This window comes from Festucalex cinctus, chromosome 19 (genome assembly GCF_051991245.1).
Source record: "Festucalex cinctus isolate MCC-2025b chromosome 19, RoL_Fcin_1.0, whole genome shotgun sequence".
NCBI classification, from domain to species: Eukaryota; Metazoa; Chordata; class Actinopteri; order Syngnathiformes; family Syngnathidae; genus Festucalex; species Festucalex cinctus.
The window spans coordinates 17944584-17967956 of record NC_135429.1 but is presented as its reverse complement, the minus strand read 5'-3'; the positions used below and the strand labels follow the sequence as shown (position 1 = coordinate 17967956).

The following is a 23373-nucleotide window of genomic DNA, read 5'->3' as shown; positions in this document are numbered from 1 at the left end:
ATTTTGTCATAGAGATACCTTCAGGCTTTGACTATAAACATACATGTCAAGTTTGGGATTTTTTGGACCATGTACCGGGGAGTTATTAAGCATATCCTTTTTCAGTGCGAAACACAAAATTTGATGCCCCGCCCTCATCATATAGTATTTCCAAAAGTCAAGATTTTTCTGCCTGTAGTTGGCTCAGGTCTTGACATGGTCCAGGTCAAGTCTAAAGTCAGTCGGAAGAAATGTGTAGGAGAAGTGGGCAAAAGTATGCCCCCTGAAAATGTGCAAAAATCGTCAAAAATGGGACATTCAAAAATTCATAGCTCACTTCCTGTTCATTTTAGCACATGGGTCCAAGAGACTTTTTTGTAGGTCTTGGACTCCCTCATACACCTAAAAATTTTCGTAGATCTTGCTTAAACGTACAATCGGGGCTGCTTCGTTAAAGATTTCTAGGGGGCGCTATTGAGTCATTTTTGTAAAAATAGGACAATACATGATAAAATATTGCTCATTTTGCCAGGCCAGATGTGTGTGCCAAGTTTCATGAGTTTCTGCGCATGTTTAGACCATCAAAACTAGCGTTGTTTTCTTGGCGAACAGTGCTTAGCCACGCCCACAGCGATTCGCGAAAACTCACAAACTTCGTGTTGTGACATCATGAAGGCCGAAACCCCCATCTGAGCAAATATGAGGTTGGTCCAGTTAACGTGTTTGGAGAAAAATGTACAAGAAAATTCGTAAGAAAAAAAATTGCCACTAGGTGGCGCTATCAGTTAGATGAAATATAAGTTCGTAGATATCTTTAGGGCTGGACTCTCATCAAATGTGTGAAATTTTGAGAAGATAGGATCATCTCGGTCAAGTTCATGCAGCTTTTATTGTCACGAAAAATCTTCAGACTTTGCGTCACCGTAGCGGCCACGCCCTTTGGCGAAAAGTTACAATATTCGGTGTGGGGCATCATCAACATCTTAAGGCTTTTCTGACCAATTTTCAACTGGATCCCTTCAACGAGCTCAGCACAGTAGCTAAAAACGTAAAGTATGACATTTATTGTAACCACTAGGTGGCGCTATATGTATAACTGAATTTTTTCATATAGGTGTTTTCAGGCCGTGACTATTACGTTGCCTGAGAAGTTTGAGATTTTTTGGAGCTTGTACATGGGAGTTATTCAGCATTTGCTCTTTCTGGACAAATGAAATTTTAAAGGCAATATTTGATGCCCCGCCCCCGTCATATAGTATTTCGAAAACGCAAGATTTTTTGCCTAGTTTTTCTCTTAAGTCTTGAGATGATAAATGCCAAGTTTAAAGTCAATGGGATGAAAAATGTTTGCATAGGGGGAAAAAGCATGACCACAGTGAATGTGCCAAAATAGGCCAAAATTGGACATTAAAAAATTCATAGCTCACTTCCTGTACATTTTAGGAAATGGCTTCCACTGACTTTTTTGTGCGTCTCGTAGTGCTACACGTGCCTGCCAATTTTCGTAGCTCTAGCTCAAACGGGCCGGGATTGGTTTTTATTTTTCTACGCTAGGTGGCGCTATAGAGTCGCGTTGTTATGACAACTACATAATATCAAATTTTTCGCCGGGCCCGAAGAGACTGCAAAGTTTGGTGAGTTTTCGTAAATGTTTAGGCCCTCAAAAATGCGATCGTTTACGGAGAAGAAGAAGAAGAAGAAGAAGAAGAATAATAACTAGAGCTGCGAGCAGCTATAAAGGGCCCTCGCAGCCCGGGCCACGTTGGGGTCCTTGCACGTTGGGGTACTTGCACGTTGGGGTACTGGCACGTTGGGGTACTGGCATATTGGAAGCAAAATTTCTTTGAAAATGGCATAATAAACGTTTACATGTAGAATATTTTTTTGCCAGTGTGTGTGTCAAGCTCAACGGGTTTTGGTGATTGTTAAGACCTGCAAAAATCAGCGTCCTTTTTTATTTTTAGGCAATGAGTTGCCCTGATTGGTATTTTTTTGTAAAAGTGTATATACACATCATCGCTCGTTGTACTCATTGCACAATGTTACTTTTATTGTCCAAAGGGGCAATCAAAAATGAATAAAACAAAATGGAAACGTACATACGTTTGGATCGGTGTGAAGCCAGTGAACAATTTGAGTGGTGGAAACTAAAAGAATATTCATAAATGACTTAGTTATCACACTTAGAATGAGTGTACATTTTTTGTACAAAATACCGTATGTGGGGTATTTTTTATTTTTTTTTATATAAGCCTCAAGGGCTAGGTGGCGCTGTATTTATAACTGAATGTTGTCATAGAGATACCTTCAGGCCTTGATTATAAGCATACATGTCAAGTGTGGGATTTTTTTTTGGAGCATGTACCGTGGAGTTATTAAGCATATCCTTCATTCACGATATTGCTTTTAATGTCCATAGAGGCTATCAAAAATAAATAAAAATATATATATGTTTGGATAAGTCTGATGCCAGTGAACATTTTGAGTGGTGGAAACTAAAAAAATATTCATAAATGACTTAGTTATCACACTTAGAATGAGTGTACATTTTTTGTACAAAATACCGTATGTGGGGTATTTTTTTTTCATGCCTCAAGGGCTAGGTGGCGCTGCATATATAACTGAATGTTGTCATAGAGATAACTTCAGGCCTTGACGATAAACATACATGTCAAGTTTGGGATTTTTTGGAGCATGTACCGGGGAGTTATCAAGCATATCCTTTTTCATTGTGAAACACAAATTTTGATGCCCCGCCCTCATCATATAGTATTTCGAAAAGTCAAAATTTTTCCCCCTGTCGTTGGCTCAGGTCTTGACATGGTCCAGGCCAAGTCTTAACTCAGTCGGATGAAACGTGTAGGAGAAGTGGGCAAAAGTCTGCCCCCTGTGAATGTGCAAAAATCGTCAAAAATGGGACATTCAAAAATTCGTAGCTCACTTCCTGTTCATTTTAGCATATGGGTACAAGAGACTTTTTTGTAGGTCTTGGGCTCCCTCATACACTTAAAAATATTCGGCGTTCTTGCTTAAACGTACAACCGGGGCTGCTTCGTTAAAAATTTCGAGGGGGCGCTATTGAGTCATTTTTGTAAAAATAGCACAATCAACAATAAAATATTGCTCATTTTACCAGGCCAGATGTGTGTGCCAAGTTTCAGGAGTTTCTGTGCATGTTTAGACCCTCAAAACTGGCGTTGTTTTCTTGGCGAACAGCGCTTAGCCACGCCTACAGCAATTCGCGAAAACTCACAAACTTCGTGTTGTGACATCATGAAGGCCGAAACCCTCCTCTGAGCAAATATGAGGTAGGTCCAGTTAACGTGTTTGGAGAAAAACGTAGAAGAAAATTCGTAAGAAAAAAAATTGCCACTAGGTGGCGATATCAGTTAGATGAAATGTAAGTTAGTAGATGTCTTTAGAGCTGGACTCTCATCAAATGTGTGAAATTTTGAGAAGATAGGATCATCTCGGTCAAGTTAATGCAGCTTTTATTTTCACGAAAAATCTTCAGATTTTGCGTCACCGTAGCGGCCACGCCCTTTGACGAAAAGTTACAATATTCGGTGTGGGGCATGATCAACATCTTAAGGCTTTTCTGACCAATTTTCAAATGGATCCCTTCAACAAGCTCAGCACAGTAGCTAAAAACGTAAAGTATGACATTTATTGTAACCACTAGGTGGCGCTATATGTATAACTGAATTTTGTCATATAGATGTTTTCAGGCTGTGACTATTACGTTGCCTGAGAAGTTTGAGATTTTTTGGAGCTTGAACATGGGAGTTATTAAGCATTTGCTCTTTCTGGACAAATGAAATTTTAAAGGCAATATTTGATGCTCCGCCCCCGTCGTATAGTATTTCGAAAAGGCAAGATGTTTTGCCCAGCTGTTCTCTTAGGTCTTGAGATGATAAATGCCAAGTTTGAAGTCAATTGGATGAAAAATGTTTGCAAAGGGGGAAAAAGCATGACCACAGTGAATGTGCCAAAATAGGCCAAAATTGGACATTAAAAAATTCATAGCTCACTTCCTGTACATTTTAGCTACATGGTCCCAATAGACTTTTTTGTGCGTCTCGGGGTGCTACACGTGCCTGCCAATTTTCGTTGCTCTAGCTCAAACGTGTCGGGCTTGGTTTTTATTTTTCTACGCTAGGGGGCGCTATAGAGTCGCGTTGTTATAACGACTTCATAATATCAAATTTTTCGCCGGACCTGAGGAGTGTGCAAAGTTTGGTGAGTTTTCGTGAATATTTAGGTACCCAAAATCGCGATTGTTTGCGGAGAATAAAGAATAATAATAATAATAATAATAATAATAATAATAATAATAATAATAATAATAATAATAATTTTTACAAAAACAATAGGGACCTCGCAGCGGTCGCTGCTCGGGCCCTAATAATAATAATTTTTACAAAAACAATAGGGACCTCGCAGCGGTCGCTGCTCGGGCCCTAATTACCCTGTTTCCCACCCTGTTTCGAGTTGGGAACCTTTCGCGTGTGAGCCGAATGTGATAACCACTACACCATGGAAACAGACTCTGGCGTTTATCCTGTTGGCAGGATTGGCAAACAGCATAGCTGTCTGGCATTCCCGATTTTATTGACAGTTTTCCCGATATGCCTGTCCAGCTAGCAAACACAGAGTCCTTTCCTCGTTAGTATAGTGGATAATGTCTGCGCCTGTCACGTGCAAGACTGGGGTTTGATTCCCTGATGGGGAAGTGAGTGCAGCTGCAATCCAATTTTGGATACTCAGTTTTCATTGCAAATACAAAGAAAATTTCCCTGTTTCCCACCTGGTTTCGAGTTGGGGACCTTTCGCGTGTGAGGCGAATGTGATAACCACTACACCATGGAAACAGACGCTGGCGTTTATACTGTTGGCAGGATTGGCAAACAGCATTGCTGTCTGGCATTCCCTATTTTAGTGACAGTTTTCCCTCTATGCCTGTCCATGAAGCATACACAGAGTCCTGTCCTCGTTCGTATAGTGGATAGTATCTTCTCCTGTCACGCGGAAGACTGGGGTTAGATTCCCCAACGGGCACTTGGTACCTGTGCTATTGTGTTTTTGGATACTCAGTTTTCATTGAAAATTCAAAGAAATTTGCCAAGTTTCCACCCGGTTTCGAGCTGTGGACCTTTCGCGTGTGAGGCGAATGTGATAACCACTACACCATGGAAACAAACACTGGCGTTTATCCTGTTGGCAGGATTGGCAAACAGCATAGCTGTCTTGCATTCCCGATTTTAGTGACAGTTTTCCCTCTACGCCTGTCCAGGTCGCAAGCACAGAATCCTTTCGTCGTTAGTATAGTGGATAGTATCTCCTCCTGTCACGCGGAAGACTGGGGTTCGATTCCCCAACGGGGAGGTGGTGCCTGTGTGTTTTGCTTTTTGGATACTCAGTTTTCATTGCAAATACAAAGAAAATTACCCTGTTTCCCACCCTTTTTCGAGTTGGGAACCTTCCGCGTGTGAGCCGAATGTGATAACCACTACACCATGGAAACAGACGCTGGTGTTTATCCTGTTGGCAGGATTGGAAAACAGCATAGCTGTCTGGCATTCCCTATTTCAGTGACAGTTTTCCTTCTATGCCTGTCCAGGTAGCAAACACAGAGTCCTTTCCTCGTTAGTATTGTGGATAGTATCTTCTCCTGTCACGCGGAAGACTGGGGTTAGATTCCCCAACGGGCACTTGGTACCTGTGTTATTGTATTTTTGGATACTCAGTTTTCATTGCAAATTCAAAGAAAATTTCCAAGTTTCCACCCGGTTTCGAGCTGGGGACCTTTCGCGTGTTAGGCGAATGTGATAACCACTACACCATGGAAACAGACGTAGGCGTTTATACTGTTGGCAGGATTGGCAAACAGCATAGCTGTCTGGCATTCCCTATTTTAGTGACAGTTTTCCCTCAATGCCTGTCCATGTAGCATACACAGAGTCATTTCCTCGTTCGTATAGTGGATAGTATCTTCTCCTGTCACGCGGAAGACTGGGGTGAGATTCCCCAACGGGCACTTGGTACCTGTGCTATTGTATTTTGGGATACTCAGTTTTCATTGCAAATTCAAAGAAAATTGCCAAGTTTCCACCCGGTTTCGAGCTGGGGACCTTTCGCGTGTGAGGCGAATGTGATAACCACTACACCATGGAAACAGACACTGGCGTTTATCCTGTTGGCAGGATTGGCAAACAGCATAGCTGTCTTGCATTCCCGATTTTAGTGACAGTTTTCCCTCTACGCCTGTCCAGGTAGCAAGCACAGAGTCCTTTCCTTGTTAGTATAGTGGATAGTATCTCCGCCTGTCACGCGGAAGACTGGGGTTCGATTCCCCAACGGGGAGGTGGTGCCTGTGTGTTTTGCTTTTTGGATACTCAGTTTTCATTGCAAATTCAAAGAAAATTGCCAAGTTTCCACCCGGTTTCGAGCTGGGGACCTTTCGCGTGTTAGGCGAATGTGATAACCACTACACCATGGAAACAGACACTGGCGTTTACTCTGTTGGCAGGATTGGCAAACAGCATAGCTGTCTGGCATTCCCGATTTTAGTGACAGTTTTCCCTCTACGCCTGTCCAGGTAGCAAGCACAGAGTCCTTTCCTCGTTAGTATAGTGGATAGTATCTCTGCCTGTCACGCGCAAGACTGTGGTTAGATTCCCTGAAGGGGAGGTGAGTGCAGGTGCAATTCAATTTTTGGATACTCAATTTTCATTGCAAATACAAAGAAAATTACCCTGTTTCCCACCCTGTTTCGAGTTGGGAACCTTTCGCGTGTGAGCCGAATGTGATAACCACTACACCATGGAAACAGACACTGGCGTTTATCCTGTTGGCAGGATTGGCAAACAGCATAGCTGTCTGGCATTCACAAGTTTAGTGACAGTTTTACCTCTACGCCTGTCCAGGTCGCAAGCACAGAATCTTTTCCTCGTTAGTATAGTGGATAGTATCTCCTCCTGTCACGCGGAAGACTGGGGTTCGATTCCCCAACGGGGAGGTGGTGCCAGTGTGTTTTGCTTTTTGGATACTCAGTTTTCATTGCAAATACAAAGAAAATTACCCTGTTTCCCACCCTGTTTCGAGTTGGGAACCTTCCGCGTGTGAGCCGAATGTGATAACCACTACACCATGGAAACAGACGCTGGCGTTTATCCTGTTGGCAGGATTGGCAAACAGCATAGCTGTCTGGCATTCACAAGTTTAGTGACAGTTTTACCTCTACGCCTGTCCAGGTCGCAAGCACAGAATCCTTTCCTCGTTAGTATAGTGGATAGTATCTCCGCCTGTCAGGCGGAAGACTGGGCTTCGATTCCCCAACGGGGAGGTGGTGGCTGTGTGTTTTGCTTTTTGGATACTCAGTTTTCATTGCAAATTCAAAGAAAATTGCCAAGTTTCCACCCGGTTTCGAGCTGGGGACCTTTCACTTGTTAGGCGAATGTGATAACCACTACACCATGGAAACAGACACTGGGGTTTACTCTGTTGGCCGGATTGGCAAACAGCATAGCTGTCTGGCATTCCCGATTTTAGTGACAGTTATCCCTCTACGCCTGTCCAGGTAGCAAGCACAGAGTCCTTTCCTCGTTAGTATAGTGGATAGTATCTCTGCCTGTCACGTGCAAGACTGTGGTTAGATTCCCTGAAGGGGAGGTGAGTGCAGGTGCAATTCAGTTTTTGGATACTCAATTTTCATTGCAAATACAAAGAAAATTACCCTGTTTCCCACCCGGTTTCGAGTTGGGAAACTTTCGCTTGTGAGGAGAATGTGATAACCACTACACCATGGAAACAGACACTGGCGTTTATCCTGTTGGCAGTATTGGCAAACAGCATAGCTGTCTTGCATTCCCGATTTTAGTGACAGTTTTCCCTCTACGCCTGTCCAGGTAGCAAGCACAGAGTCCATTCCTCGTTAGTATAGTGGATAGTATCTCCGCCTGTCACGCGGAAGACTGGGGTTCGATTCCCCAACGGGGAGGTGGTGCCTGTGTGTTTTGCTTTTTGGACACTCAGTTTTCATTGCAAATACAAAGAAAATTACCCTGTTTCCCACCCTGTTTCGAGTTGGGAACCTTTCGCGTGTGAGCCGAATGTGATAACCACTACACCATGGAAACAGACACTGGCGTTTATCCTGTTGGCAGGATTGGCAAACCGCATAGCTGTCTGGCATTGTTTAGTGACAATTTTACCTCTACGCCTGTCCAGGTCGCAAGCACAGAATCCTTTCGTCGTTAGTATAGTGGATAGTATCTCCTCCTGTCACGCGGAAGACTGGGGTTCGATTCCCCAGCGGGGAGGTGGTGCCTGTGTGTTTTGCTTTTTGGATACTCAGTTTTCATTGCAAATACAAAGAAAATTACCCTGTTTCCCACCCTTTTTCGAGTTGGGAACCTTCCGCGTGTGAGCCGAATGTGATAACCACTACACCATGGAAACAGACGCTGGTGTTTATCCTGTTGGCAGGATTGGAAAACAGCATAGCTGTCTGGCATTCCCTATTTTAGTGACAGTTTTCCTTCTATGCCTGTCCAGGTAGCAAACACAGAGTCCTTTCCTCGTTAGTATTGTGGATAGTATCTTCTCCTGTCACGCGGAAGACTGGGGTGAGATGCCCCAACGGGCACTTGGTACCTGTGCTATTGTATTTTTGGATACTCAGTTTTCATTGCAAATACAAAGAAAACTAGAGCTGCGAGCAGCTATAAAGGGCCCTCGCAGCCCGGGCCACGTTGGGGTCCTTGCACGTTGGGGTACTTGCACGTTGGGGTACTGGCATATTGGAAGCAAAATTTCTTTGAAAATGGCATAATAAACGTTTACATGTAGAATATTTTTTTGCCAGTGTGTGTGTCAAGCTCAACGGGTTTTGGTGATTGTTAAGACCTGCAAAAATCAGCGTCCTTTTTTATTTTTAGGCAATGAGTTGCCCTGATTGGTATTTTTTTGTAAAAGTGTATATACACATCATCGCTCGTTGTACTCATTGCACAATGTTACTTTTATTGTCCAAAGGGGCAATCAAAAATGAATAAAACAAAATGGAAACGTACATACGTTTGGATCGGTGTGAAGCCAGTGAACAATTTGAGTGGTGGAAACTAAAAGAATATTCATAAATGACTTAGTTATCACACTTAGAATGAGTGTAAATTTTTTGTACAAAATACCGTATGTGGGGTATTTTTTTTTTTTTTTATATATAAGCCTCAAGGGCTAGGTGGCGCTGTATTTATAACTGAATGTTGTCATAGAGATACCTTCAGGCCTTGATTATAAGCATACATGTCAAGTGTGGGATTTTTTTTTGGAGCATGTACCGTGGAGTTATTAAGCATATCCTTCATTCACGATATTGCTTTTAATGTCCATAGAGGCTATCAAAAATAAATAAAAATATATATATGTTTGGATAAGTCTGATGCCAGTGAACATTTTGAGTGGTGGAAACTAAAAAAATATTCATAAATGACTTAGTTATCACACTTAGAATGAGTGTACATTTTTTGTACAAAATACCGTATGTGGGGTATTTTTTTTTCATGCCTCAAGGGCTAGGTGGCGCTGCATATATAACTGAATGTTGTCATAGAGATAACTTCAGGCCTTGACGATAAACATACATGTCAAGTTTGGGATTTTTTGGAGCATGTACCGGGGAGTTATCAAGCATATCCTTTTTCATTGTGAAACACAAATTTTGATGCCCCGCCCTCATCATATAGTATTTCGAAAAGTCAAAATTTTTCCCCCTGTCGTTGGCTCAGGTCTTGACATGGTCCAGGCCAAGTCTTAACTCAGTCGGATGAAACGTGTAGGAGAAGTGGGCAAAAGTCTGCCCCCTGTGAATGTGCAAAAATCGTCAAAAATGGGACATTCAAAAATTCGTAGCTCACTTCCTGTTCATTTTAGCATATGGGTACAAGAGACTTTTTTGTAGGTCTTGGGCTCCCTCATACACCTAAAAATATTCGTCGTTCTTGCTTAAACGTACAACTGGGGCTGCTTCGTTAAAAACTTCTAGGGGGCGCTATTGAGTCATTTTTGTAAAAATAGCACAATCAACAATAAAATATTGCTAATTTTACCAGGCCAGATGTGTGTGCCAAGTTTCATGAGTTTCTGTGCATGTTTAGACCCTCAAAACTGGCGTTATTTTCTTGGCGAACAGCGCTTAGCCACACCCACAGCAATTCGCGAAAACTCACAAACTTCGTGTTGTGACATCATGAAGGCCGAAACCCTCATCTGAGCAAATATGAGGTAGGTCCAGTTAACGTGTTTGGAGAAAAACGTAGAAGAAAATTCGTAAGAAAAAAAATTGCCACTAGGTGGCGCTATCACTTAGATGAAATATAAGTCAGTAGATGTCTTTAGGGCTGGACTCTCATCAAATGTGTGAAATTTTGAGAAGATAGGATCATCTCGGTCAAGTTAATGCAGCTTTTATTTTCACGAAAAATCTTCAGACTTTGCGTCACCGTAGCGGCAACGCCCTTTGGCGAAAAGTTACAATATTCAGTGTGGGGCATGATCAACATCTTAAGGCTTTTCTGACCAATTTTCAAATGGATCCCTTCAACAAGCTCAGCACAGTAGCTAAAAACGTAAAGTATGACATTTATTGTAACCACTAGGTGGCGCTATATGTATAACTGAATTTTATCATATAGATGTTTTCAGGCCGTGACTATTACGTTGCCTGAGAAGTTTGAGATTTTTTGGAGCTTGAACATGGGAGTTATTAAGCATTTGCTCTTTCTGGACAAATGAAATTTTAAAGGCAATATTTGATGCCCCGCCCCCGTCATATAGTATTTCAAAAATGCAAGATGTTTTGCCCAGTTGTTCTCTCAGGTCTTGAGATGATAAATGCCAAGTTTGAAGTTAATTGGATGAAAAATGTTTGCAGAGGGGGAAAAAGCATGACCACAGTGAATGTGCCAAAATAGGCCAAAATTGGACATAAAAAAATTCATAGTTCACTTCCTGTACATTTTAGCTACATGGTCCCAATAAACTTTTTTGTGCGTCTCGGGGTGCTACACGTGCCTGCCAATTTTTGTTGCTCTAGCTCAAACGTGCCGGGCTTGGTTTTTATTTTTCTACGCTAGGGGGCGCTATCGAGTCGCATTGTTATGACGACTTAATAATATCAAATTTTTCGCCGGGCCTGAGGAGTGTGCAAAGTTCGGTGAGTTTTCGTGAATGTTTAGGTACCCAAAATCGCGATCGTTTGCGGAGAATAAAGAAGAAGAATAATAATAATAACTAGAGCTGCGAGCAGCTATAAAGGGCCCTCGCAGCCCGGGCCACGTTGGGGTCCTTGCACGTTGGGGTACTGGCATATTGGAAGCAAAATTTCTTTGAAAATGGCATAATAAACGTTTACATGTAGAATATCTTTTTTGCCAGTGTGTGTGTCAAGCTCAACGGGTTTTGGTGATTGTTAAGACCTGCAAAAATCAGCGTCCTTTTTTATTTTTAGGCAATGAGTTGCCCTGATTGGTATTTTTTGTAAAAGTGTATATATACATCATCGCTCGTTGTACTCATTGCACAATGTTACTTTTATTGTCCAAAGGGGCAATCAAAAATGAATAAAACAAAATGGAAACGTACATACGTTTGGATCGGTGTGAAGCCAGTGAACAATTTGAGTGGTGGAAACTAAAAGAATATTCAGAAATGACTTAGTCATCACACTTAGAATGAGTTTAAATTTTTTTGTACAAAATACCGTATGTGGGTTTTTTTTTTATATAAGCCTCAAGGGCTAGGTGGCGCTGTATTTATAACTGAATGTTGTCATCGAGATACCTTCAGGCCTTGATTATAAGCATACATGTCAAGTGTGGGATTTTTTTTGGAGCATGTACCGTGGAGTTATTAAGCATATCCTTCATTCACAATATTGCTTTTAATGTCCACAGAGGCCATCAAAAATAAATAAAAATATATATATGTTTGGATAAGTCTGATGCCAGTGAACATTTTGAGTGGTGGAAACTAAAAGAATATTCATAAATGACTTAGTTATCACACTTAGAATGAGTTTACATTTTTTGTACAAAATACCGTATGTGGGGTATTTTTTTTTTATGCCTCAAGGGCTAGGTGGCGCTGCATATATAACTGAATGTTGTCATAGAGATAGCTTCAGGCCTTGACGATAAACATACATGTCAAGTTTGGGATTTTTTGGAGCATGTACCGGGGAGTTATTAAGCATATCCTTTTTCAGTGCGAAACACAAATTTTGATGCCCCGCCTTCATCATATAGTATTTCGAAAGGTCAAGATTTTTCCCCCTGTCGTTGGCTCAGGTCTTGACATGGTCCAGGTCAAGTCTTAACTCAGTCAGATGAAACGTGTAGGAGAAGTGGGCAAAAGTCTGCCCCCTGTGAATGTGAAAAAATTGTCAAAAATGGGACATTCAAAAATTCGTAGCTCACTTCCTGTTCATTTTAGCATATGGGTCCATTAGACTTTTTTGTAGGTCTTGGGCTCCCTCATACACCTAAAAATATTCGTCGTTCTTGCTTAAACGTACAACCGGGGCTGCTTCGTTAAAAACTTCTAGGGGGCGCTATTGAGTCATTTTTGTAAAAATAGCACAATCAACAATAAAATATTGCTCATTTTACCAGGCCAGATGTGTGTGCCAAGTTTCATGAGTTTCTGTGCATGTTTAGACCCTCAAAACTGGCGTTGTTTTCTTGGCGAACAGCACTTAGCCACACCCACAGCAATTCGCGAAAACTCACAAACTTCGTGTTGTGACATCATGAAGGCCGAAACCTTCATCTGAGCAAATATGAGGTAGGTCCAGTTAACGTGTTTGGAGAAAAACGTAGAAGAAAATTCGTAAGAAAAAAAATTGCCATAGGTGGCGCGATCAGTTAGATGAAATATAAGTTCATAGATGTCTTTAGGGCTGGACTCTCATCAAATGTGTGAAATTTTGAGAAGATAGGATCATCTCGGTCAAGTTAATGCAGCTTTTATTTTCACGAAAAATCTTCAGACTTTGCGTCACCGTAGCGGCCACGCCCTTTGGCGAAAAGTTACAATATTCGGTGTGGGGCATAATCAACATCTTAAGGCTTTTCTGACCAATTTTCAAATGGATCCCTTCAACAAGCTCAGCACAGTAGCTAAAAACGTAAAGTATGACATTTATTGTAACCACTAGGTGGCGCTATATGTATAACTGAATTTTATCATATAGATGTTTTCAGGCCGTGACTATTACGTTGCCTGAGAAGTTTGAGATTTTTTGGAGCTTGAACATGGGAGTTATTAAGCATTTGCTCTTTCTGGACAAATGAAATTTTAAAGGCAATATTTGATGCCCCGCCCCCGTCATATAGTATTTCAAAAAGGCAAGATGTTTTGCCCAGTTGTTCTCTCAGGTCTTGAGATGATAAATGCCAAGTTTGAAGTCAATTGGATGAAAAATGTTTGCAAAGGGGGAAAAAGCATGCCCACAGTGAATGTGCCAAAATAGGCCAAAATTGGACATAAAAAAATTCATAGCTCACTTCCTGTACATTTTAGCTACATGGTCCCAATAGACTTTTTTTTGCGTCTCGGGGTGCTACACGTGCCTGCCAATTTTTGTTGCTCTAGCTCAAACGTGCCGGGCTTGGTTTTTATTTTTCTACGCTAGGGGGCGCTATCGAGTCGCATTGTTATGACGACTTAATAATATCAAATTTTTCGCCGGGCCTGAGGAGTGTGCAAAGTTCGGTGAGTTTTCGTGAATGTTTAGGTACCCAAAATCGCGATCGTTTGCGGAGAATAAAGAAGAAGAAGAAGAAGAAGAAGAACTAGAGCTGCGAGCAGCTATAAAGGGCCCTCGCAACCCGTGCCACGTTGGGGTATTTGCACATCGGGGTACTGGCACGTTAGGGTACTGTTTAGAGGTGGGAATCTTGGGGCACCTCACGATTCGATTGCGATTACGATTCAGAGGCTACGATTCGATTATAAAACGATTATTGATTTCCCCCCAGGCAGCAGAAAAAAAACAATGTATTTTGGTGCTTTTAATGTTTCGTACATTAGTTACAAAAATAGTACAAAAGTCCTCTCAGGCCTAAATAAACTACTATTTCAGTATCAAGTTAACAGTTCAAAACAGTAAATAAAATACTCAAGTCCTCATTCTGTAACAACAGCTTTTAAGTATATTCAGTCTTCAACAGAATAAAACATAGCATTGAGCAAAAATATATTATTTTTATCCACTCAAAAGTGCACTGAGATATAAATGAAAGACAATGTGAACTACTACTTCATATATACAAATGCCTAAAAAAAAAAAAGTGCTTTCCTGCTTTTTAAGTTGTGTAAAGATGAACATGTAAGCATTAAAGTTTCTCAGAGGTACAAAAAAAAAAACCTCAAGTGCTTTTCTGCTTTTTAACTTGTGTAAACATGAACGTGTAAACATTAAAGGGATCGTTCGGCTTTTTTAACATGAATCTCAATTTGATCCTCACCTCCCGTGTGTGCGATCAGCACTGACTTCTTTCTGACAGCGTTCGGTGACACGCGTTCATGTTCGACGTTGGACGAGAGGAAAATAGTCCAGCAAGCTGGCTGGGGTCTCGGAAATAAAGCCTTTTTCTTCTAAAAACTATTTGTTTTCAAAAGCGTGATACATTTCCACCACAATACTCTTTTCTGAATAAAGTCAGACGCCATTACCGCCAGCCACTACTTTTCTGTTCGTTCGTTCGTATCACTGCGCGGCGCCCTGTAGAACGCTAACCGACGCACTGCAGCCAGCTAGCTGATACTTCCGCCTGAAGTTGTTTGCCTTTTCGGAGCAGGTCTGATCTGACGAAGAGGTGGGTTGGTCAGCTCAGTCATGCTTGTTGTTGTTTTGAATGTCGAGGCGTGAGTTGTGGATGTGTACTCTCGGTCCGTCCCATTAAGCGTCCCGAAGACCGCGCGCGCTACTGCGTTTCAGTTCCGCGTACTTTCCGCTCCGGTCCACTTTTAGTTTCGGTTCCCTTGGCATATTTATATAATCGGAATTTGGACTTTTGTGAATCGTTCTCGATTGTTCCACGGCCGAATCGTGAATAATCTAAGAATCGGAAATTTTGCACACCTCTAGTACTGTTTCATAAGAAACCGTCTAAATTGTAAATGTTTTGCCATGCTTTTTGTGTTTGTTCACATTGCTATGGAATGCTTTGTCGAGGTATTCGGCTGATAGGTATGCCTCCCAATATTCACACATCTAGCTGAATCATATTAAAAAAAAAAATCTTTGCAAACAATGCATCGCTACAGCAAAGGCGTGCCACGTTGGGGTACTTGCACGTCGGGGTACTGGCACGTTGGGGTACTGTCAAATAGGACAAGGACCATCTAAAATGTTTTTGACAAGCCTTGTGTGTGCAAAGTTTAATCAAAACGCAAAATATGGTGCGCAATTCCCAAAATAAATTCAAAATGGCGGACTTCCTTTTAGGTTTAGCATACGGCTACAGAATACTTTTTGTAGGTCTTAAGCTAATAGGTATGCCTCCCAGTTTTCACAAATCTAGGTCAAGTCATCTTTAGTTGTGTATCGCTTGAATCATACAATTGGAAATGCTCCATAAAAATGCATAGAGGGCGCTATTGAGCACAACGTTGGGTTACTTGCACGTCAGGGTACTGGCACGTTGGGGTACTGTTACATGGAACAAGGACCATTTAAAATGTTAGTTTTTTCCATGCCTTGTCTGTGCAAAGTTTAATGAAGAAGGCCAAAAATTATGTATAATTCCCAAAATAAAATCAAAATAGCGGACTTCCTCTTTGGTTTGGCAAATGGCTACATAATACTTTTTTGTAGGTCTAGCATAATCATACAATCGGAAATGCTTCATAAAAATGTCTAGAGGGCGCTATTTATTGCAAATTGCACAATAAATCTCTGAAAATTCATGTTCATGACAAGTCTGATGTGTTTGCAAAGTTTCATGAGTTTTCATGTGTATAAAAAAAAAAAAAAGCAGCACTTGACAACTGTTACATGGAACAAGGACCATTTAAAATGTTAGTTTTTTCCATGCCTTGTCTGTGCAAAGTTGAATGAAAAAGGCCAAAAATGATGTATAATTCCCAAAATAAAATCAAAATAGCGGACTTCCTCTTTGGTTTGGCAAATGGCTACATAATACTTTTTTGTAGGTCTAGCATAATCATACAATCGGAAATGCTTCATAAAAAGGTCTAGAGGGCGCTATTTATTGCAAATTGCACAATAAATCTCTGAAAATTCATGTTCATGACAAGTCTGATGTGTTTGCAAAGTTCCATGAGTTTTCATGTGTATAAAAAAAAAAAAGCAGCACTTGACAAACAATGTATTGCTATGGCAACAGCGTGTTACAAAATAAAAAACTTTCGATTACTTTGCATCTTAAACATCTTAAGATGAAACACACCAAGTTTGAAGACAGTCGGATAAATTTTGTAGGAGGGGTTCGTTAAAATATGACCCCTGAAAGTTTTTCCTTGTTCGGTTGGAGGGTTAGATCAGGGGATGTCGCAACTTGTTTGTGGTTAAGTGCTACAGAAGTAAATGTGTCTTAACAACCTCATGATTGAATGTGTTTTCAATTCTCTAGGATGTGATTGGATTGTATCAATTAAATGTTCTTATAACTGATTCAGTGAGTAGTAAAAATAGTGTGTCAAGTATAATGACATGAAATATAAGGAATACAAAAAACAAAACAAGAACCCTCTAAATTACACATTTTGTTCCAGGCTTTATGTGCGTGCATAGTTTGAGTATACACCTAGGTTTAGGCCAGGAGTGTTCAAACCTTTTGCAAAGAGGGCCGGGTATGGTAAGGTGAAAATGTGTGGGGCCTAATCAACCATTTAGTTTAGCCTGACATATTTTTTTTACATGCATATGTAAATATATATATGTGGACAAATGTGTACATTTGTCTACAAATTTTTGTAGCTCGAGCTGCTTCGTCCAACTGGGAACGCTGCATTAAGAAGGATTTTTTTTTCCTTTGCCAACAGTGCATGCCACGACAACAGCGTGCGACGAAATAAAAAGCTTTCAATAACTTTTCATCGTCAACATCTTAAGATGAATCACACCAAGTTTGAAGATGATCGGATAAACTCTGTAGGAGGAGTTCGTTAAAATAAGACCCCTATGAAATGGCCAAAAAAATGGCAACATGTTCCAAAGTAAATCAAAATGGCAGACTTCCTGTTAGGTTTAGCATATGGTTCAAAAAGAGTTTTTTGTACCTCGAGGGCTGTTACATATGTCTTCAAATTTTGGTCACTCTAGGTGAAACGTACAGCCGGAAATGCTTCATTAAGTAAAAATTTTGAAATGCAAAATTTGATGCCCTGCCTCTGGCGGACTTCCTGTTAGGTTTAGCATATGGCACCAACATGCTTTTTTTGTAGATCATAGTCTGTTACATATGTGTACCAATTTTCGTAGCTCTAGATTAAACGTATAACCGGCAATACTTCAGATGAAACATGCCAAAGAATGAAGACAATCTGATAAGTTTTGTAGAAAATATGAGGCCTATAAAAGGCCCCCAAAAAATGGCTACAAATAGCAAAGTAAATCAAAATGCCGGACTTCCTGTTTGGCTTAGCATATGGTTCTAAAAGACTTTTTTGTACATCGTGGGCTCTTATGTATGCCCCCGAATTATCATAGCGCTAGGTGAAAGGTACAACCGGGAATGCTTCGTTAAAGAGGAGTTTTTTAGCTCAAAAAGTGATGCCCGGCCCTTGCGGGACTTCCTGTTGGGTTTAGCACAAAGCAGCAAGAGACTTTTTTGTACATCGTGGGCTGTTACATATGTCTACAAATTTTCGTAGCTCTAGCTGCTTCGTACAACTGAGAATTCTTCATTAAGAAGAATTTTTTTCCTTTGCAAACAAGTGCATGCCACGACAACAGCGTGCAGCGAAATAAAAAGCTTTCAATAACTTTTCATCTTCAACATCTTAAGATGAATCACACCAAGTTTGAAGATGATCGGATAAACTCTGTAAGAGGAGTTCGTTAAAATAGGACCCCTATGAAATGGCCAAAAAAATGGGAACACGTTCCAAAGTAAATCAAAATGGTGGACTTTCTGTTAGGTTTAGCATATGGTTCAAAAAGAGTTTTTTGTACCTTGAGGGCTGTTACATATGTCTTTAAATTTTGGTAACTCTAGGTGAAACGTACAGCCGGGAATGCTTCATTAAGTAAGAATTTTGAAACTCAAAATTTGATGCCCCGCCTCTGGCGGACTTCCTGTTGGGTTTAGCATATGGCACCAACAGACTTTTTTGTAGGTCATAGTCTGTTACATATGTGTACCAATTTTCGTAGCTCTAGGTTAAACATACAACCGGCAATACTACGTTTAGTAAGAGTTTTGAAACTCTAAATTTGATGCCCCACCGCCGTCATATAGTATGTCGAAAACTTTAGATTTTTTACCATGGTGTTGTCCCAGGTCTTGAGATGGTACATCCCAAGTTTGAAGTCAATTGGATTAACCGTGTAGGAGAAGCAGGCAAAAGTATGACCCCTGTAAATGTGCAAAAATTGGCCAAAATTGGACATTTAAATACTCATATCTCACTTCCTGTCTATTTTAGGGTACACACATCAAAGAGGTTTTTGTTCATCTGGATGTGCTACAGGTGCCACACAATTTTCATAGCCGTCGGACAATCGTAGCGGGCCAGGGATCTGTTTAACCTATGTAGGTGGCGCTATGGAGCCATTTTTCTGTTATCACCTATGGCGACTTTGAAATATCAAATTTTTCGCCAGGCCTGACGTGTGTGTAAAGTTTGGTGAGTTTTCGTTCACGTTTAGTGTCTCAAAAATGTGATTGTTTGCGGAAAAGAATAATAACAAATAAAAAGAAGAATAACTAGAGCTGCGAGCAGCTATAAAGGGCCCTCGCAACCCGGGCCACGTTGGGGTACTTGCACGTCGGGGTACTGGCACGTTGGGATACTGTCAAATAGGACAAGGACCATCTAAAATGTTTTTGACAAGCCTTGTGTGTGCAAAGTTTAATCAAAACGCAAAATATGGTGTGCAATTCCCAAAATAAATTCAAAATGGTGGACTTCCTTTTAGGTTTAGCATACGGCTACAGAATACTTTTTGTAGGTCTTAAGCTAATAGGTATGCCTCCCAGTTTTCATAAATCTTGGTCAAGTCATCTTTAGTTGTGTATCGCTTGAATCATACAATTGGAAATGCTCCATAAAAATGCATAGAGGGCGCTATTGAGCACAACGTTGGGTTACTTGCACGTCAGGGTACTGGCACGTTGTGGTACTGTTACATGGAACAAGGACCATTTAAAATGTAATTTTTTTCCATGCCTTGTCTGTGCAAAGTTTAATGAAAAAGGCCAAAAATGATGTATAATTCCCAAAATAAAATCAAAATAGCGGACTTCCTCTTTGGTTTGGCAAATGGCTACATAATACTTTTTTGTAGGTCTAGCATAATCATACAATCGGAAATGCTTCATAAAAATGTCTAGAGGGCGCTATTTATTGCAAATTGCACAATAAATCTCTGAAAAATTCATGTTCATGACAAGTCTGATGTGTTTGCAAAGTTTCATGAGTTTTCATGTGTATAAAAAAAAAAAAAAAGCAGCACTTGACAACTGTTACATGGAACAAGGACCATTTAAAATGCTAGTTTTTTCCATGCCTTGTCTGTGCAAAGTTTAATGAAAAAGGCCAAAAATGATGTATAATTCCCAAAATAAAATCAAAATAGCGGACTTCCTCTTTGGTTTGGCAAAAGGCTACATAATACTTTTTTGTAGGTCTAGCATAATCATACAATCGGAAATGCTTCATAAAAATGTCTAGAGGGCGCTATTTATTGCAAATTGCACAATAAATCTCTGAAAATTCATGTTCATGACAAGTCTGATGTGTTTGCAAAGTTTCATGAGTTTTCATGTGTATAAAAAAAAAAAAAAGCAGCACTTGACAAACAATGCATTGCTATGGCAACAGCGTGTTACAAAATAAAAAAACTTTCGATTACTTTGCATCTTAAACATCTTAAGATGAAACACACCAAGTTTGAAGACAGTCGGATAAATTTTGTAGGAGGGGTTCGTTAAAATATGACCCCTGAAAAAGGCCACAAAAAATGGCAACAAATCCCATCATAAATCAAAATGGCAGACTTCCTGTTTGGTTTAGCACATGGTTCCAAGAGACTTTTTTGTACATCATGGGCTCTTATGTATGCCTGCAAATTATCATAGCGCTAGGTGAAACGTACAACCGGGAATGCTTCGTTAAAGAGGAGTTTTTTAGCTCAAAATGTGATGCCCGGCCCCTGGGGGACTTCCTGTTAGGTTAAGCACATGGCACCAAGAGACTTTTTTGTACATCCTGGACTGTTACATATGTCTACAATTTTTCGTCGCTCTAGCTGCTTCGTACAACTGGGAATGCTTCATTAATAAGATTTCTTTTCCTTTGCAAAAAGTGCATGCCACGACAACAGCGTGTGACGAAATAAAAAACTTTCAATAACTTTTCATTTTCAACATCTTAAGATGAATCACACCAAGTTTGAAGATGATCGGATAAACTCTGTAGGAGGAGTTTGTTAAAATATGACCCCTATGAAATGGCCAAAAAAAATGGCAACACATTCCAAAGTAAATCAAAATGGCGGACGTCCTGTTAGGTTTAGCATATGGTTCAAAAAGAGTTTTTTGTACCTCGAGGGCTGTTATATACCTCTACAAATTTTGGTAACTCTATGTGAAACATACAGCCGGGTATGCTTTGTTAAAGAGGAGTTTTTTAGCTCAAAATGTGATGCCCGGTCCCTGGGGGACTTCCTGTTGGGTTTAGCACAGGGCACCAAGAGACTTTTTTGTACATCTTGGGCTGTTACATATGTCTACAAATTTTCGTAGCTCTAGCTGCTTCGTACAAATGGGAATGCTTCTTTAAGGATATTTTTTTTCCTTTAAAAACAGTGCATGCCATGACAACAGTGTGCGACGAAATACAAAGCTTTCAATAACTTTTCATCTTCAACATCTTAAGATGAATCACACCAAGTTTGAAGATGATCGGATAAACACTGTAGGAGGAGTTCGTTAAAATAAGACCCCAATGAAATGGCCAAAAAAAATGGCAACACGTTCCAAAATAAATCAAAATGGTGGACTTCCTGTTAGGTTTAGCATATGGTTCAAAAAGAGTTTTTTGTAGGTCATAGCCTGTTACATATGTGTACCAATTTTCGTAGCTCTAGATTAAACGTACAACCGGCAATGCTTCGTGAAGTAAGAATTTTTAAACTCTAAATTTGATGCGCCGCCGCCGTCATATAGTATATCAAAAACTTTTCATTTTTCACAATGATGTTGTCCCAGGTGTTGAGATGGTACATCCCAAGTTTGAAGTCAATCGGGTTAACCGTGTAGGAGAAGCGGGCAAAAGTATGACCCCTGTAAATGTGCAAAAATTGGCAAAAATTGGACATTTAAATACTCATACCTCACTTTCTGTCTATTTTAGGGTACACACTTCAAAGAGGTTTTTGTTCATTGGGATGTGCTACAGGTGCCACACAATTTTCATAGCCGTCGGACAATCGTAGCGGGACAGGGATCCGTTTAACCTATGTAGGGGGCGCTAAGGAGCCATTTTTCTGTTATCATGTATGGCGACTTTAAAATATCAAATTTTTCGCCAGGCCTGATGTGCGTGTAAAGTTTGGTGAGTTTTCGTTCACGTTTAGTGTCTCAAAAATGCGATTGTTTGCGGAGAAGAAAAAGAAGAATAATAAGAAGAATTCCTACAAAAACAATAGGGCCTCGCAGCGGCACCGCCGCCGCCGCTGCTCGGGCCCTAATAAGAATTCCTTGAAAAACAATAGGGACCTCGCAGCGGTCGCTGCTCGGGCCCTAATAATAATAATTTTTACAAAAACAATAGGGACCTCGCAGCGGTCGCTGCTCGGGCCCTAATAATAATAATAATAATAATAATTTTTACAAAAACAATAGGGACCTCGCAGCGGTCGCTGCTCGGGCCCTAATTACCCTGTTTCCCACCCTTTTTCGAGTTGGGAACCTTCCGCGTGTGAGCCGAATGTGATAACCACTACACCATGGAAACAGACGCTGGTGTTTATCCTGTTGGCAGGATTGGAAAACAGCATAGCTGTCTGGCATTCCCTATTTTAGTGACAGTTTTCCTTCTATGCCTGTCCAGGTAGCAAACACAGAGTCCTTTCCTCGTTAGTATTGTGGATAGTATCTTCTCCTGTCACGCGGAAGACTGGGGTGAGATGCCCCAACGGGCACTTGGTACCTGTGCTATTGTATTTTTGGATACTCAGTTTTCATTGCAAATTCAAAGAAAATTGCCAAGTTTCCACCCGGGGACCTTTCGCGTGTGAGGCGAATGTGATAACCACTACACCATGGAAACAGACACTGGCGTTTATCCTGTTGGCAGGATTGGCAAACAGCATAGCTGTCTTGCATTCCCGATTTTAGTGACAGTTTTCCCTCTACGCCTGTCCAGGTAGCAAGCACAGAGTCCTTTCCTCGTTAGTATAGTGGATAGTATCTCCGCCTGTCACGCGGAAGACTGGGGTTCGATTCCCCAACGGGGAGGTGGTGCCTGTGTGTTTTGCTTTTTGGATACTCAGTTTTCATTGCAAATTCAAAGAAAATTGCCAAGTTTCCACCCGGGTTCGAGCTGGGGACCTTTCGCGTGTTAGGCGAATGTGATAACCACTACACCATGGAAACGGACACTGGCGTTTACTCTGTTGGCCGGATTGGCAAACAGCATAGCTGTCTGGCATTCCCGATTTTAGTGACAGTTTTCCCTCTACGCCTGTCCAGGTAGCAAGCACAGAGTCCTTTCCTCGTTAGTATAGTGGATAGTATCTCGGCCTGTCACGCGGAAGACTGGGGTTTGATTCCCCAACGGGGAGGTGGTGCCTGTGTGTTTTGCTTTTTGGACACTCAGTTTTCATTGCAAATACAAAGAAAATTACCCTGTTTCCCACCCTGTTTCGAGTTGGGAACCTTTCGCGTGTGAGCCGAATGTGATAACCACTACACCATGGAAACAGACACTGGCGTTTATCCTGTTGGCAGGATTGGCAAACCGCATAGCTGTCTGGCATTGTTTAGTGACAATTTTACCTCTACGCCTGTCCAGGTCGCAAGCACAGAATCCTTTCGTCGTTAGTATAGTGGATAGTATCTCCTCCTGTCACGCGGAAGACTGGGGTTCGATTCCCCAACGGGGAGGTGGTGCCTGTGTGTTTTGCTTTTTGGATACTCA

At 41.0% G+C, this 23373-nt stretch overlaps 5 non-coding genes across 5 annotated transcripts; all 5 read right to left on the bottom strand.

Moving 5' to 3' along the window:
* Positions 1–5756: 5756 nt before the first annotated feature.
* On the bottom strand, positions 5757–5829 carry trnav-aac (transfer RNA valine (anticodon AAC)). The gene has a single exon. It is a non-coding gene; the product is annotated as a tRNA-Val (tRNA).
* Positions 5830–6082: 253 nt separating this feature from the next.
* On the bottom strand, positions 6083–6155 carry trnav-cac (transfer RNA valine (anticodon CAC)). The gene has a single exon. It is a non-coding gene; the product is annotated as a tRNA-Val (tRNA).
* A 253-nt stretch (positions 6156–6408) lies between these two features.
* trnav-aac (transfer RNA valine (anticodon AAC)) lies at positions 6409–6481 on the bottom strand. Its single transcript has one exon. It is a non-coding gene; the product is annotated as a tRNA-Val (tRNA).
* A 908-nt stretch (positions 6482–7389) lies between these two features.
* On the bottom strand, positions 7390–7462 carry trnav-aac (transfer RNA valine (anticodon AAC)). Its single transcript has one exon. It is a non-coding gene; the product is annotated as a tRNA-Val (tRNA).
* A 15294-nt stretch (positions 7463–22756) lies between these two features.
* On the bottom strand, positions 22757–22829 carry trnav-aac (transfer RNA valine (anticodon AAC)). The gene has a single exon. It is a non-coding gene; the product is annotated as a tRNA-Val (tRNA).
* Positions 22830–23373: the final 544 nt, after the last annotated feature.